We start from the raw sequence: 15,731 nt of genomic DNA on the forward strand, positions 1-15,731 counted from the left end.
CATATCTACCTGGGTTATTCTGGATAATACACTTTACTCATACGTCTGTATGCAGTTACAGCTCGCTGCTAGTTAGCTCGAAAGACTGGGAACTACTACTCTGTCAAAGTGGACAAAATGTGCTTTAAAGCAGCTGTAAAGCTTACCTCAATTAACTTGTTACACGTTTTTTTTTTTAGATATTATGTACTGAAATTGAAAGTTACAATAATATATATTTTGAGGTTTTGTGGCAAATCAAGCCAACAGCAGTGGGTTATGGTTAATGTGGAACTAGTTGGTATTAATCTTCTCATTTAACTCTTGGCTTGTAAGTTATCAAGGCTGTTACCTTTCAGTAAGCTCTGTATTTCATGACTTTTACAAACGTGTCCAACCTTTTTTGCACATTAGCCTACATATTAGAGACCAAACTATTCTGGCAGTGCCCCCTGGTTCATTTAATAGCCTAACTATAGACCATGGTGGACAAAGTACATGTCTTCATTACTTAAGTCAAAGTATAGATCCTCCAGGTCAAATATTACTCCAATACAAGTGAAAGTTGTTCAGTCAAATTATTACTTGAGTTCAAGTACTGAAGTACTTGCTTTTAAAATACTTAAGTATTCAAAGTACTTTTCAAAATATATCTAAATGTTGTATTTTCACAATACACGAGTGCAGTCAAGAATACATAGGAGTACATTCTGTTACATCATGTTTATTGAACCATTACTTGAAATTTCTAAAACTATACCATGGAATAAAAACAACAACTAAGTTACTCCAAGCACAGACACCTTAGTTTGAAATGTTCATCTGTAATTAAACAAATGTTACGTAGCTCAACACGCTTTCTCAGGTTGGACAGTGAATGTTTGTATGTTTGGGCAGAGTGGGAAACAAGGAGAACATTTCAAATGATACGTATCATTCTTCATTTCAAAAACCTCTAACACGGGCTGAAGATATGGCCATGGGTGCTCAGGTGGAGAATTATAGCCATCATTACAACCTCTAAATGAACTGCCTGATCTGAGGGAAATCTGCTCTGTGTTTGCTCCACGTTAAACTGTGGAGACGCACGATATACAGGTATGACTAAACCACTGCGACACACAGAACTACCCAAACACATTTTACTGTCTTAGGGATCAGATTTCAGAAAAGAGAAGGAAATTCATGAGCTGACTTCAAAGCAGAAGCAGTGAGCAACTAGAGCATTGATAGAAATGTAGTGGAGTCAAAAGTACAATAATTGTCTTCTGAATGTAGTGGAGTAAAAGTAATAAGTATCCCCAAAAAATAATACTCAAGTAAAGTCTAGATACTCAAAAAATGTACTTAAGTACAGTACTCAAGTACATTTACTCTGTTACTGTCCACCACTGCCCACATGGAGGAATAAAGGTTTATAGAGAGGGGCAATAAGATAAGATAAGATATTACTTTATTGATCCCCCGGGGGGGGGGGGGGGGGGGGGGAATTCAGTTGTTACAGCAACCCAGACATAAGTACAATCAAGAAGAAGTTTCAATAAGTAAAAATGAAATAAAAATGAAATAAAATAAAATAAATAAAATACAATTTAGATATATACAATGTTACAAATGGAATTTAGATTAAATAGCAGTAATTACAGTCAATATTAAAAATGTCTCAGTAGTGACAGGTTGACATGGTGTGATTATGGTTGGTAATGACAGATTAAGCAATAAATAAAATAAATATGGGTATGTAATATGACCGTGAGTTGTAGTAAACAATAATAATGTAATATAACATAACATAACATAACATAATATAATATAATATAATATAATATAATATAATGTAATGTAATATAATATAATATAATATAATATAATATAATATAATATATAATAATTTGTTTCACTGAATTATGTTTATTTTTCCTTTTTATCTTTTCAAATATCACATTGTAACTTCTTGCAGGGCCTTTTGATCCTGCAACCCTGTGTGAGTGCCCCGAACCAAGGTTTTGCACCTCCTTGTTTGTGGGACGTCCAAACGCAATCCTCGTGATTCCAATAATGTCTGCAGCCTGTGAACGCAGCATTAGCTCTCCTCTCCCCCTGTCCTGAACGCCTCCATTGGACCAGAGGGACCACTACTATAAACATACGGAGAGAGTCCCTGCGAGAGAAGGAGGAAACCACGTCGTTGTTATTCACGGCCAAGTTTGGGACCTTTGTGACTACTTTTTATGCTTTTTGAGCTTCGTGAAAAACTCTTAAAAATCCGACTGGAAACTCTGCAGTTGAAGTGGCTACGAACTGAGCTCGCTACTTTTTTGTTCTGAAAGTTGCGCTCATATGAATCCAGAGTCTCCCGAGATTTTCTTTTTTTCAAAAGGGAACTTAAAAGTCTGCAGGAGGATTATCTTTTAGCTGTGAGGTTCAACGCCGTCGAGTAAAGAGGGGTTTCATCAGGATCAGAGAGGCATGTAGCGCAGGATCGAGGGTGAGTTTGTCTTGCAGAGAAAAGGAGAAAAAAAAAACTCCCAAGGACATTGAATGTGCTTTTTCTTCTTTCCTACACCGTCTAGAAATAACTGATGGGAAAGAAAACTCTCACAGGAGTCTCAATGGCAGTGTTCAAATGTAGGCCAGATGGCTTGGCCACGTACAGGACAAGCAGGGTATCCCCTCTCCCCTCTTCCTCTACTAGATAAACATGCATTAATACAAACAATCCAACAATCCTTATCTACACTGAATAATGTAGACTTCTGTAAGGTGGGATATCACAGGAAAAGCTCTGAACAAAGCAATCTAAACTAGAGTCAATGAGGTAGCTATAGAAATTATATTTCTACACTTGGTTGAAGTGACCTTATGGAGCCCCCTGCAGGACCCCAACAAGGATCCAGGTTAGACACTTTAAAGCAGGGGTTCCCAAACTTATAGGTGCCAAAGAGTCACAACCCCCACTGTCCCCCAAAGTGATTAAATGTGGCTTCATTGATCTGATCTGCAGAAAATGAGCCTACCAATATGAGCATGTGTCTGTGTTTCCTGTGCCTTTATGAATTAACCTACTGCTACTGATGCTTTTGATAATTAACTGTTCACTAACCCTAAACTTAGGAGTCATCTGGCAAAATGAAAGGCAGAAAACTCATTACATTTTCTATTTTCAAGGTTTTATTTCAAATGTAGCTACTATTTATGTCGATATTTTTTACTTTAAAGGGTAAAAAGTGCTATTTTTTAGATAAGTCCCAAAAAACAACCACTCTGGGTGCCATCTCACGACCCCCCATTTGGGATCCCCTGCTTTAAGGAAGGACACAGCACATGAGCCATCCAGAGGTGACATTCTTGCACCCAAAATAACAAGCATTATCTACAGCACACTGACTGATATGTGTGGCCGTGCATTTTGAGTAAGGGTGTGTGTATTTCCTGTTTAGTGGATGTCCACTTTATTTAACCTGGTCGTGATGACGTTATCACTTTGTTGTTGAGGCTGTTTTTCACACACTCGCCCTACGTGTTGAACTCTGTGCATACATGTTTGTGTCAGAGTATGTAAAAGATGTGTCTGGACTCGCACCTTGGACTGCCTGCATTACTGTAAAAAAAAAAAAAAAGGGGGTGAGTTCTGTAAAGGCAAATATAGCATAGCTGCAGGAGGCGTAGGCCATACACATATACACACGCACACACATCTGGCTGTCTTTATAAGCCCAAAGGCATGCTGTGTAAATTATATGGTGCTATAGCTAGTGCCCTGGGAGTACACAGCACTTTTAAAAGAGTTGTGGAGGATTTAAAAGGACTGAAAGTCTGAGCTGTCCGTCCTACGCTTCATCCTTCATCACCTCTTAATCAGCACAGTCTAATTTTATTTATCTGTATCTGATTACTTACTGAGAATAGATACTGTCAGTTTGTATCCCTGACTAATGACTCATTGTTTAAAACAAAGCCTCCTCCTCAAATATTACCATCATAATAGGTGCTGTTACAAAAGGCGTTTACTGCACATTATGAGCCTGCACGTAAAAGGGAAAGTGGCTATTGTTTGTGCACCCAGTGGTCATTTGAGTCTGAAGGCCATTTAAATTGCCACGTGGGACAAACACACCTGTAATTTTGGTGGAGTGCTCACACTGTGTAATACAGGCGGAGAGGAAGGGAAGAGAAGCTGTTGTTGTTGTTCTAGCAGTTTAAACAGAGGGCAAAGAAATGTACAGCAGTCCTTCAAACTCATCCTGTGGTTATCTTGTTGTTGTGGAGAAAAGCAGCGGCGCAGTGGCCGTATGAAAAGGACATAAACAAGGGCCAAGGCCTTAGTCCCTGCTTTGAAATGTTAATGATTTGATGACGTAACATTGAGTTGGATTTAAGCAAAATAAGGGCTCTAACTAAATGTTAAAAATGTATTATACCTATATCACCCTAAAGCTTATTTCTTTTCATTTAATATTTGACTTTGTAAGGAGATATTTAGGGTTCCTGTGTTGACATTGATTTGATATTCGTTAGGTCCTATGTCTCATTTATCAAGCTAAAGTGTCAAACTTCCTGGGTCAAGCTTGCGTCTGATTGATGTATTGTCAGCTGATATTATTGGGCCAACATTGGCAATCAAAAATATAGTTGTGTTTTTTAATATGCTTCAGATATGTGCCGATATTGTCTTGGCCAGGTCTCCCTCGAAAAAGAGCTCTTGGATCTTAATGGGACTAACCTGGTTAAATAAAGGTTAAATAAAATATTACTTAAAATTACTACTATTGTTGTAATCAACACCACATTAACCGAGACCAAGACATGTCAGAGATCAGAGTGCACCGAGACCAAGACAAGACCAAGACATTTAGGGATCGAGACCGAGTCAAGACCAAGACCAAGACCAAGACAGGGCAAGACCGAGACAAGGCCAAGACCATATATCAATGAAAAGTCATCATGGGAGTTAACAAAATAAAAGACTTCTGTTTATTTTATTTAGGTTAGCTTTAAATACAATTAACAGCAAGTTTAACAGTTTGGTTTTGTCTTTGTTGACTTTCTTTTGACGCGCTGAGAGCCTTTTGACCCCTTAAGTTTTATTTCATCATCGTTGGTTTAACTTTCACTTTTGATCAGAGTTAAAACAGGGTTTATATAGCTGTGATCTCAGGAGACGTAGGAGGTCGCACAGTAATGATGACAGGGACACAGAGCATCAGTGGTGGTCTCGACTGGTCTTGATTTAAAATACGAAGTTTGCCAAGACAAGACCGAGTAGAAATGCTTTTGATTCTGAGACGAGACCGAGACCTTAAATATGTGGTCTCAAGACCGGTCTTGAGACCAAGACTGATCTCGAGTACTACAACAGTAATTACTACTATTTTACAGACCATATTATGCTTAAAAATCCAGACATTGTTTCATCATGTAGTTGGTCCACTCTCAGCACTGTCTGCAGCATGTGTTTGCATAACAACAAAGCAGATAATGTTCCACATAAGGGACAATGTATAGTGCATGGGGGTCTTTGAACACCTTCAACTGAGGCACATGTCAAAACTTTGATAAAGTTGGTGTCATCACTTCAGCTTACAGTCTAAGTTACTTTGTAGTGATCGGCAGCCTGGAGATGCACTCTGCCTGGATTGCAGGACAGGATGTTGCACTACATTTCCCTATTTGAGATGGTCGAGGGCAGACCAGTAGCACGCCAGGCTGCTCTCACATCTGTGTCCAGTAACTGTCGTTATGTCTCAGCTCACGATGCATAAACTAACATTTTTGCTGAAATGTTAAACACTTGCGAATGCTAAAAGTTACCAATGTTTTTGCCACAGTGTCCGGTTGTCTGCCTGTTGGTAGCTTTTGCTATTCAGAATTGATCATTGTTAAGGAGTTTGGACCAGTCAGAATTAAGCATTTAACACAACTGGGCAAAGTATATTGATTATAGCTAGGGATGCACGATATTGGATTTTTTGCCAATATCCGATATGTCGATATTTTACAACTCATTTAGCCGATTACCGATACTGATACTTTTTTCCACACAGCTAATTGCAGAGATCATCAATTCTCTTCAGTATTGGAATTAGCGTACAGTATTATGGTGATATTCTTATCACATTGTTATGTAATATTCATTTCTTGTGCAAAATAAAAAAAATACTTAATACTTAAAACTGCATATTTATTTATGACAATTTCTTTCAAACAAAATTCATACAAAAAGATACATCCTAATTAAAACTTGGATGATGCTCTCCCTGAGACAATCATAACAATAAACACAACCAGGGCAAATTTGACCAATTTCACATTTGACATAGTAAGTAAACCTAACCTCTGTTCACAGGGAACATGTGAGAAGTGCAACTGTTCAGCAATTAAACCCAAATTAAATTATATGGTTTACTCTTTGACAGTAAATGTGCCTAAATTAGTCAGCTACATGTATCTTACAGACTGCTGCTTAAATTCAAATTTAGCTTATAACATGAGCCCAACATGTGTGAAGCAGCCCATTATTTTATCGGTTAATTATATTGGCTGATATCGGCATGTTCGCCGATATCCGATAGTTCATTTTAAAGCCAATATCGGGCAAAACTGATAACATGCCGATAATATTGTGCATCCCTAATTATAGCAATTAGTAGACCATGTATAATGGTCTGATGTGTTCTTTAATGATACACATTTTCAGGTGCTTTTGGGGTGTACCTTACATTGTGGGTCAAAGTCCACATATAAAGGGTTTACTATCATGTCAACTTGAAAAATTGGATCTATCTGCTGCTATATTGGTAGTAGGGAAATGTAACCCTTTAAAAGCAGTGTTTGAATCGGTCACATCGATCCTACCTGTCAGACTCTTACAGTTCCAGCCACTAAAATGTGATAACATGAATTAGAAATGTGATTTCAAAATATTTTGGCATTTTATAGATTGTTTTATAGAAATCAGAAAATAGTCATTCAAATTGTATTCATAGGTTCATTGCAAATAGAAAAAGTCATTATCCTTAAATACTGTTATTCTCTATGTTTGTAATGCCAGTTTGAGCTACAGTATCTTACAAAGAGCATTTAGTGCAGTGAATCACATCTATCATCTATCACAGTTTAAGGGAGCAATGAATGAAAATATTTATGAATAGTCATACCATTCAAATGAACTCATAGCTAGCTGAGTGTGTGTGTTTGCCTGTGAGTGGTACCTTGCGCAGTGTGAGAGCATTCAGCCCTGCAGTGATACTTTTGTCCGAGGAGGATCTATGAGTTGAGTAAGTGTTGTGCTCTCTGGCACTTGTCAGACAACAACAGAGCTGAAGGAGCGTGTTGTAACCTGCCCAACTCTCCCACACTTTACCTTGGAATCCTTCCAGGTGTGAAAGGTGAGGTGCCAATCACTGCTGGCACCTCCCCCTCCGTTACAGTTCAGGGCGCTCTGTTTGGAGACGTGATTTTTGAAGGATGCTTTGAGAAGAAGTTTGTGAGCTAGCCTACATCTTTTTTTTTCTTCCATTAGGGCGATTTTTCCGTTTGATGTCAAGTTTAAAATGTGTGAATTTTCCCCTCTCGTACTCATTATGTGTGTCCCATTCAGACGGATGTAAGCAGTAGCAAACTCAAAGTGTTGCTGCTTTCATGAGCCTGTAAACTCCATTGAGCTGCCTATGCCTGAAGGTCCAGCTGTGAGAAAACACTCAGTGGCTTTTTGGTGATTGAGCATGTGTATGTGTGTGTGTGTGTGTGTGTGTGTGTGTGTTAGTGTGATGTGGTTCCCAGGACGAGGACGAGGACGAGGAGGGGGCAGGGGGTGGGGGTTGTGGAAAATGTGAACAGCACTGTGGTTTGGCTGGAAAAGACGTGGTGGCCCGACAACTGATGGTCCAAGTTTCTGTTTGTTGATTTGGAGAGAGCCGCTGCTATCAGTCTCACTGTCCGTGTTTACTCACCCTTTCCCTCCATCATACCCTCAGCCTTCACACCCCCTTCCCCTTCTCCTCCTCCTGACCAATTGTACCAACATGATAAGACTCTGAGAACCAGCTGGGTCACATCTCATCTTCCTCACTTATCTTATTTTCTCAGTCAGGTGCTGGGACTCACACACACACACTCACTAATGTACTGTGCTGTTCCTCTAAAGCATAACTCCGAACCCTCCTGTCCTCAGTGTCATCAATCCTCAGATTTCTTTGTAATACAATGAGTGACATGACGTCAAAAGCTGTATTGTTGTTGGTTTAGAAATCTGGTGTTATTCCAGTGTAGTTTTGCAACTTTGGCGCCATTGCTGCAACACCTGAACATAGATTTCTCATGTTTTTCTGTGGTTTGATGGTTAATATCCTGGTGCAGGAAAATCCCATACTGTGTGATGCCTCTGTGCTTTTGAATGCAAAACAGTGGACAGTGCCACTTATTTGTAACGCAAGTGCTCTCCTTATGACTGAGGTTAGCAGTCACTCACAACCCCAGTGCCAGAAGGATGAAAGATGGAGAGGCACAGTGATTGTCTGAAGCTATTTGGCTCAAAAGTAGGCTATGCTGTTTAAGAACCGAGTTTGAGTTATGATGCTGATCGTAATTATCAATGTAGGAGAGACATTAAACTATCAAGCAGCCAAGAAGTATATAGTTTAATGTCCGAAGCTGGCAAGCCCAAAAGAACCGTTTGAAAAATACGGTATCAGTCAGCGAAAATGTTACTTTCTTGTGGTTCTTAAAACGGTCGCCTACAACAGGTGGACATGAGAGTGTGTGAGTGTGTTACAGAGCAACAGAGCAAAGATAAACCCATTACCAGAGCACACCAGAGCTACATATGCTAAATGGTAAATGGACTTGTACGTATACAAAGGGTTTTCTAGTCTTTCTGACCACTCAAAGCGCTTTTACACTACTCGTCACATTCACCCATTCACTCACTGATAGAAGAGGCTGCTATATATTAGGGACCATCAGTATTAGCTAATCTCATTCGTAAACATTCACAATTTGGGGTTCAGTGAATTGCTCAAAGACACTTCGGCATGTGACTGCCGTAGCTTGGATCGAACCACCAATGGTTGTTTTTCTTGTAAGTTTTTTTTTTTGGGGCATTTTTGCCTTTCTTTGATTGGACTGATGACATGCAGCAAATGGTGGAGGTCCGGAGTCTAACTAGCGACCGCTGCGGCAAGCAATATAGTCTTTGTATATGGGACGCCTGCTAAAGTCGGAAGGCCAACTGCACCCCATGAATGTTTTTTTTAATGTAACATAACGCAATAACAAAGTACAGATTTTATTTTATTATCATGGTATTGAAGGTAATAATAATAATAATAATAATAATAATACCTAAGTTTTATATAGCGCTTTTCAAGAACTCAAAGACGCTTTACAAGAGAGACAATAAATAAATACAATAAAGACATATAAGACAAGCAGATGACAAGGGAAGAGGTGGAATAATTAATGTGTGGGGAATGCCTGTTTGAAAAGGTAAGTTTTTAACTGTTTCTTAAATGAATGAAGTGAGTCAGAAGCACGGATGTGTGGGGGGAGAGAGTTCCAGAGGGTGGGGGCGGCTATGGCAAAGGCCCGGTCCCCCAAGGTACGGTGCTTGGATTTAGTAATGGGAGTGAGGAGGTTGGAGTCAGAGGATCGGAGGCGGCGGGAGGGGTGGTAGTACTGGAGAAGGTCAGTGAGGTATGGGGGGGCCAGGTTATTGAGGGATTTGTACGTGGTGAGGTCGGTAAACACTCTTATCACAAGAGCTTTATTTACCTGTGATGCCATTTAAATGTAGTTTTAATACAACACTTGGTGCCTCAAAATCTGGGTCGTCATATATTCAGACTAGTACGGATACTCATTATTTTGTAGAGCAAAACCAAGCGCCAACCTACGGTCTAAAAATATGAGTCCAATGCGGAAGTGCTAAAAACTGCAGTTCATCCAGGATCTGCTTGAGGCTGGCTCCGGAAGTACCGGAAACCACATACACACCAATCCAACAAAGACGGTCTTTACAGCAGAAATAAACATGTTTATAGCCTGGTACAAAGACGAGTGTTGATTGACAGGCCGGAACACTGTAGCTGTTGGCTAGGAGGCTCAAAGCCCGCCTCTTTACGTCACACTCGCTCGACAGCAGCAATATGTCTCCCGCCGCCGCCTGGCCTCAAAACAGCCCTTCAGAAAGAGATGGGTGATGTCAAGGATACTACATCCATATTTTATACAGTCTATGAGCAAAACGTGATACTACGAGATGTTACAATACCTATACCAGTACAGGCTATCAATCCTGATACTTACATTGGTATTGGACTTAGATACAGCCTAAAATATGGAGGGTATGCTAGTCAATGCACCAATCTTATACCATCACCAGCTAGCCTCCCAAAAATCAGCTGCTTTGAAGTGAAGTATCATGTGACTTCATCAAACATCAACAGCTTGGTGCTAGCCGAGTGTGGTAGTAGTCAAAACAAGCTAATTCTCAGGAATCAGTGTTTTCCCACCAATCTTATGTATACTTTTATTCCATTAGAAAGATTCAGTATCATAATGAAAAAAAGGCCCCAGAGAATCTATACTACTCTTTAAAAATGTCACAGCTATTCATTGTTCCAAAGACAGCTTCTCTTTTGGGACTTTTTCAGTGATTAAGTCGTCTTGTGCTTTATCGTGTCTACCACATCTGTCTGCAGTCATAACCCAGCTGTAAACAATAACTACAAAGCAGCTGATTTTGAAAAATTAGCTGCTGCTGCAAAACATCTCAACGCTTGAAGAAACAGACCTTGAGGGTTATTTGTGGATGTTGACAGATCGCTCTTGTTGCAGGGGATGGTACAAGGAGTTTGCAAAGGATCTCTGCACGCTCAAAGCTTTGTGGGTGCAAGGATCAAACAGGAGCTGATGTCAAAGACGATATTCATTTAAAATGCAGCTTACGTGTTCACAAGCTGTTGTCATAAGCACAGACATCTGCTGTAATTGTTAAAAACAATTTCAAAATGTCATCATTTTAATGTTTACGCACATTAGCCTCAATTTCTACCACTTGGAGAGTACATAACGCTGCGTGATGTGACTCCTTTGCTGTCTAGATGTCACCTCAGTGCGAACACGGCTCTGTGTCTTTGTCACCACTACTGCACTCCTGTACTCCTGTGTAGCAGAGAGAACACTTCCATTTGTGTGTGTATCAAGTTTGTTTGTGTGTGTCTTTGTCTCAGAAAAAGAGGGGAGGAGTGCAGAGGGTGAGGGGGCTGGAAAGTGAAGAAGCAGATGCGCTTGTTAGAAACACACACTGTCTGGCCGCCTGGCTCCACCATCTGTTTGCAGCTGCTGATCTTTGTGTGTGACAGAAGGCATGTGTGTGTGTGGATGTATGTGTATGTGTGTGTGTAAACATATAGTACATACAGTTTATTTTGGAATGTATCATTACGTTCATTCCTTCAACTGAGAAAAACACAGAGAGCGTGAAGACACATGCACAAATGCATCCACATTCCTCTGAATAAGACAGAAACACACATGGCCAAAGTGTGAGATAACAAGGAGTATTGTTGTGTGTCCTGATGGAAGTAAATTGCTATTTAGGATACATGAATATTACTCTACTGTATGTGCTTTTTGCACACAGCAAAAGAGGATACTTTCAGTGCCCAGTGTCTTTGTGCAGCTGGAGGATAAAGTCTGATCCCAGCAGCTGCTGCTCCTCAGACTCTTGCTCCATGTGTCTGGGAATATGTGCAGACTTCAGAGCCATGTTTCCCAAAAACATCTCACTACACAGCCCGTGTCAGCTCTATGGTAAGCCAGTGGGGCAAAAGAGGATCAAAGTCCTAAGAAGATTTTGGAAACATGAGCTAAATCTGTCTGTTTTGTAACAGATATTTGAATTTTTATGTTTAACTCAGTGTAGAAAAACACATTTTTTAGTTTCTTTAGCAGGTTCTCAGACGAAATCCTTAAAGGAGACTTGAGTGGAAGCCTGACTTCTCAAAAAAGTTTTAACGTGTTAACTTGAAGTAGGGCTGCACGATTATGGTCAAATGATAATCATGATTATTTTGACCAATATTGTAATCACGATTATTAATCACGATTATTAATCACGATTATTCATAGGGAAACATCTGTATTTGTATTAGGGATAGACTGATTATCGCCCGGGCCTATATTCTGCATTTTGACGTATATCAGCATTTTGACGTATATCAGCATCAGCCTTTTTCAAAAATCCGACAGCCGATAAGAGATCAATTTAAAACTGGGTTATTTTGGCTCGAAATTCACTAACTCTTTATTTGTTTAAGTTTTCATTTAACTTTATTAGACATGCTGCTGAGCCTGGGAGCTCCCTGTACTTTTTGTTAGAATTTTAAAACAAAGATGTCTATTGTCTAAGATAAAAAAAAACTTTAACATGTTGCAAATCTGAAAAGCTATTTAATAAACATATGCTTAAAGGCATTTAAACGAAGTTAAGTGTTGGATTTTGTACTATTCAAAATTTTGACGCCAACATTTTCCCCTTTTACTGCAAATGAATAAGGGCTCCAAATTTCGGTTATCGGCCTCCTTGACTACTAATAATCAGTATCGGTATCAGCCCTGAAAAAAACATATCAGTCTATCTCTAATTTGTATTGCACTACTTTTAAACAAACAATATGTTTTCAGTGCAAAATGAAACTTTAAATAAGAATAAATGACAAATAATAATAAAAAAAAATCTACCCAAGAATTAAAAATTTACCAAGGGCTAAGTTAATAAGTATTCTATTACAGAGTGCAATCACGAAGTGCAACTCAGTGGAAACAATTACAGCTTATACAGGAAAGGCAATAACAGCGTTAGATTTATGTAAAAGTGGGAGAGCTCTTAGAAACATATTCACGAGCAGATAATAATATTTCACACGCGCAGATATGAAGTCCTCACGAGGAAAGTCAACAACCGAGAGGTATTTAGGCAGCTGCGAGCGCGCATAAAAGCACGGACAGAGGTGGGGAATGATCAACAATTCGTGCGAGCACTCATCAGCTCTGCGAGGAAAACGTTTCTGTATGAGAGAGCTCCCTCGGAGCCCACATTTTAAATGTAAACATCGCAGACGATATAGCTAATATAATCGTTGCGGCCAAAATCGTAATCACGATCAAAATTAGATTGATTGTGCAGCCCTAACTTGAAGTCATGTAAACGACCATTGCCAGTCTCGTGGGTTTCTGCATCTTAAATTTGGGATTTTGCTATTTTATCCTTTGAATTAGATTATTTTACATTTAATATTTGATATCAGATTTTGTTGTGATGATTCATCTAGAACAAACTACTGCTTTTTGGGTTGATTTCTTTTTCTGCATAATGCGAAAAATATCCTTCTTCCATCGTCTCTGATGTCACTCTTTTTCACATAATATGAACCGCAGACTTTTTGTTTGTTTTAAAACAGAGTTTTATTATTTTTTGTTTTTCCACAAACAGAAGAGAATTAAATCAAAACATACATCTTGCCTTCAAACCACATTACACATCTAAAATAAAACATTAAGAGTGGATTATATAAAGATATTTACATTAGAAAGAAAAGAGAAGGAAGAAAAAAATAGAATAAAATAAATACATAAACAAAATAACATACTGCCACCCTATCATACCATACATTCCAAACAAGGAAAACTCCAAAGACTTTGTTGAGAAAGTAATCTACAGATGATCTGAAATAAAAAGACATAATCAGTTGTTAGCAGCCCTGGTTTGATTGATTAATCATGATAATTCTGCCGTTTAAAACAAATGGAGGAGAATCCAGTATAAGCTAAATGCTGTTTGAAAATGTTAGTTGTTTTGTTGTCTGAGGAAACATCCAGAGCCGTATAAATTCCTTGTTTTGAACTCCCACTACTTGATCCCGGCCTGGTTTGGGTGTAAAAAGACCTCGCTGGAGGAAGAGCAGTTATGAGCTGTGAAGCACTTAACCCGTTTGTTTTGCTACAGCGCTCATGTGTAACAGGAGGGGTGGTGTTGGTATTTCAGACAGAGACGAGTAACAGAGATCAGATTGATTGAGTTACACACGCTACACTTGCGTCCTCAGTTCTTGGCCGCCTGCGTCTAATGGTCTTAGCAGTAGGCGACAAAGTGCTGTTTTGTTCTCACTATTGTGTGGATGTGAATGGAGCAAAGTGATGGACGGGCTGCCCCTGAGAGACACAGAGCACAACAGCAGCACGCAGACCAGAAAACCTCAAAGCTTATGAAGATGTTTGGGAAGTTTTCATTCAATGTGTCTGTTTAAAAATAATTTAAAAGTACAAAGAGACATTCAAAGTGTCCATTTTGTCTCTGCTGTGTGTGACCTATATTGAAGCACCTGAATGCATCATGCAGGTTGTGGTTTTGATGTGTAATGCTGCCAGGCCGTCTGTGGTGTTTGTCACAGCTTGTTTTGGTTTGGCTACAATACTCAGATGGCCCCCGTAAGCTGAATCCACACCTGAGTGGGCGGAGAGGGAAAACATTACCTCCCGTGGGGGAAACCTGTGTCAACATTGTTTTTTAACAGATTTTTATATCCTTCTTTTGTCAGCTGTTAACACAACTCACTGTTAGCTAAACCTTCCCCCGTTAATGCTGTAACTGCACCTGTCAAACTTCTGTTCCCATGCTACACTTTTTACTACGATAACAATATCGGGTCATTAGTTTCAAACACAAGTATAAGCAGGCTTTGTATGTGCAGCTGTGATAGTCTGTTTATGGCTTACTCTGTCAACTTTCATTAGCTAGCTAATTAAGCTAGGAGTTGGTTAGGAGTATCCTCCATGGAGGAGAAAATCTGAAGAGAAACTCCAATGAATAAATATCTTAATGCTGAAAGATTGAGGCTAAAGCCAAATGTTTCAACATTTGAGCCACCTGTTAATTTATTTGAACATAGGCATATGTAGCCCCTTTGCAAATGCTAATGAAAGTTTTAAATTTTTTTGTGAAACTACATGTTAATTCCCCAATTATAATTTGAAGAATTGGGACTAAGCTATGTGTTCCAATTGTTCTGCTACGTTACAAAATGTTGGCTAAGCTTGCTTTAATTTAACCTTGAAGTCTGATAAAAAGTGGACTAACATTAGCTTAACCCCACCTAACATAAATTAAAGCTTATCCATAGCGCTGAAGACTAATATCAGCATGCTAGTCTAAAGTAGGGCTGCAAAGGTGTGGAACATTTCCGGTAAATTTCCATGGGAAGTTAAGCTGGGGAATTCTGGAAATATTCCAAATTGGAAACTTTCCATGGGAATTTATGGAAATTAAATGGGAATTGAGGGTCATTTAATGGAAAGGTATCATATCCAAGCATAAATATTTGTTTTGTTATAAGCAGACATCCATCCAAAATAATACAATTAAAACAGATTTATTTGTAAGTAGAACTTTATCAAGTGTTAAATATTTGATTGAACAATCAATTCTCTCATTGAAGAACAAAAACATGAATGTTGAGTTAAATATTACTCATCCCCCCAACCTAACCCATTCAAAAATGAACAAAAATGCAATCCCAACAAAGTCCCGTTCAAAATGTTATATGAAAAGAGCCGCTCTCCCTCCAAAAAAGTCCCATTCAACATGCAAATAAAAAAGCATCTTCCCTCAAGCTTCTCAAGCCTAGCCTCTGCAGGATTCTAGAAACCATCTGTGTCTGTGATGGAGGAATGCACAGTGCATGTAGGGGGCG

The 15,731-nt window shown here is 39.1% G+C and overlaps 1 protein-coding gene across 1 annotated transcript in view; it reads left to right on the plus strand.

Annotated features, from left to right (window-relative positions):
• The first annotated feature begins 2,093 nt into the window (after window positions 1-2,093).
• Window positions 2,094-15,731, plus strand: part of LOC117823925 (tyrosine-protein phosphatase non-receptor type 14-like) — a 50,190-nt gene continuing 36,552 nt past the window's right edge. Inside the window, exon 1 of the mRNA XM_034699206.1 lies at window positions 2,094-2,467. The gene's annotated coding sequence lies outside the window, so the exon portion shown is untranslated. The remainder of the gene's footprint in view (window positions 2,468-15,731) is intronic.

This window comes from Notolabrus celidotus, chromosome 13 (genome assembly GCF_009762535.1).
Source record: "Notolabrus celidotus isolate fNotCel1 chromosome 13, fNotCel1.pri, whole genome shotgun sequence".
Classification (NCBI taxonomy): Eukaryota; Metazoa; Chordata; class Actinopteri; order Labriformes; family Labridae; genus Notolabrus; species Notolabrus celidotus.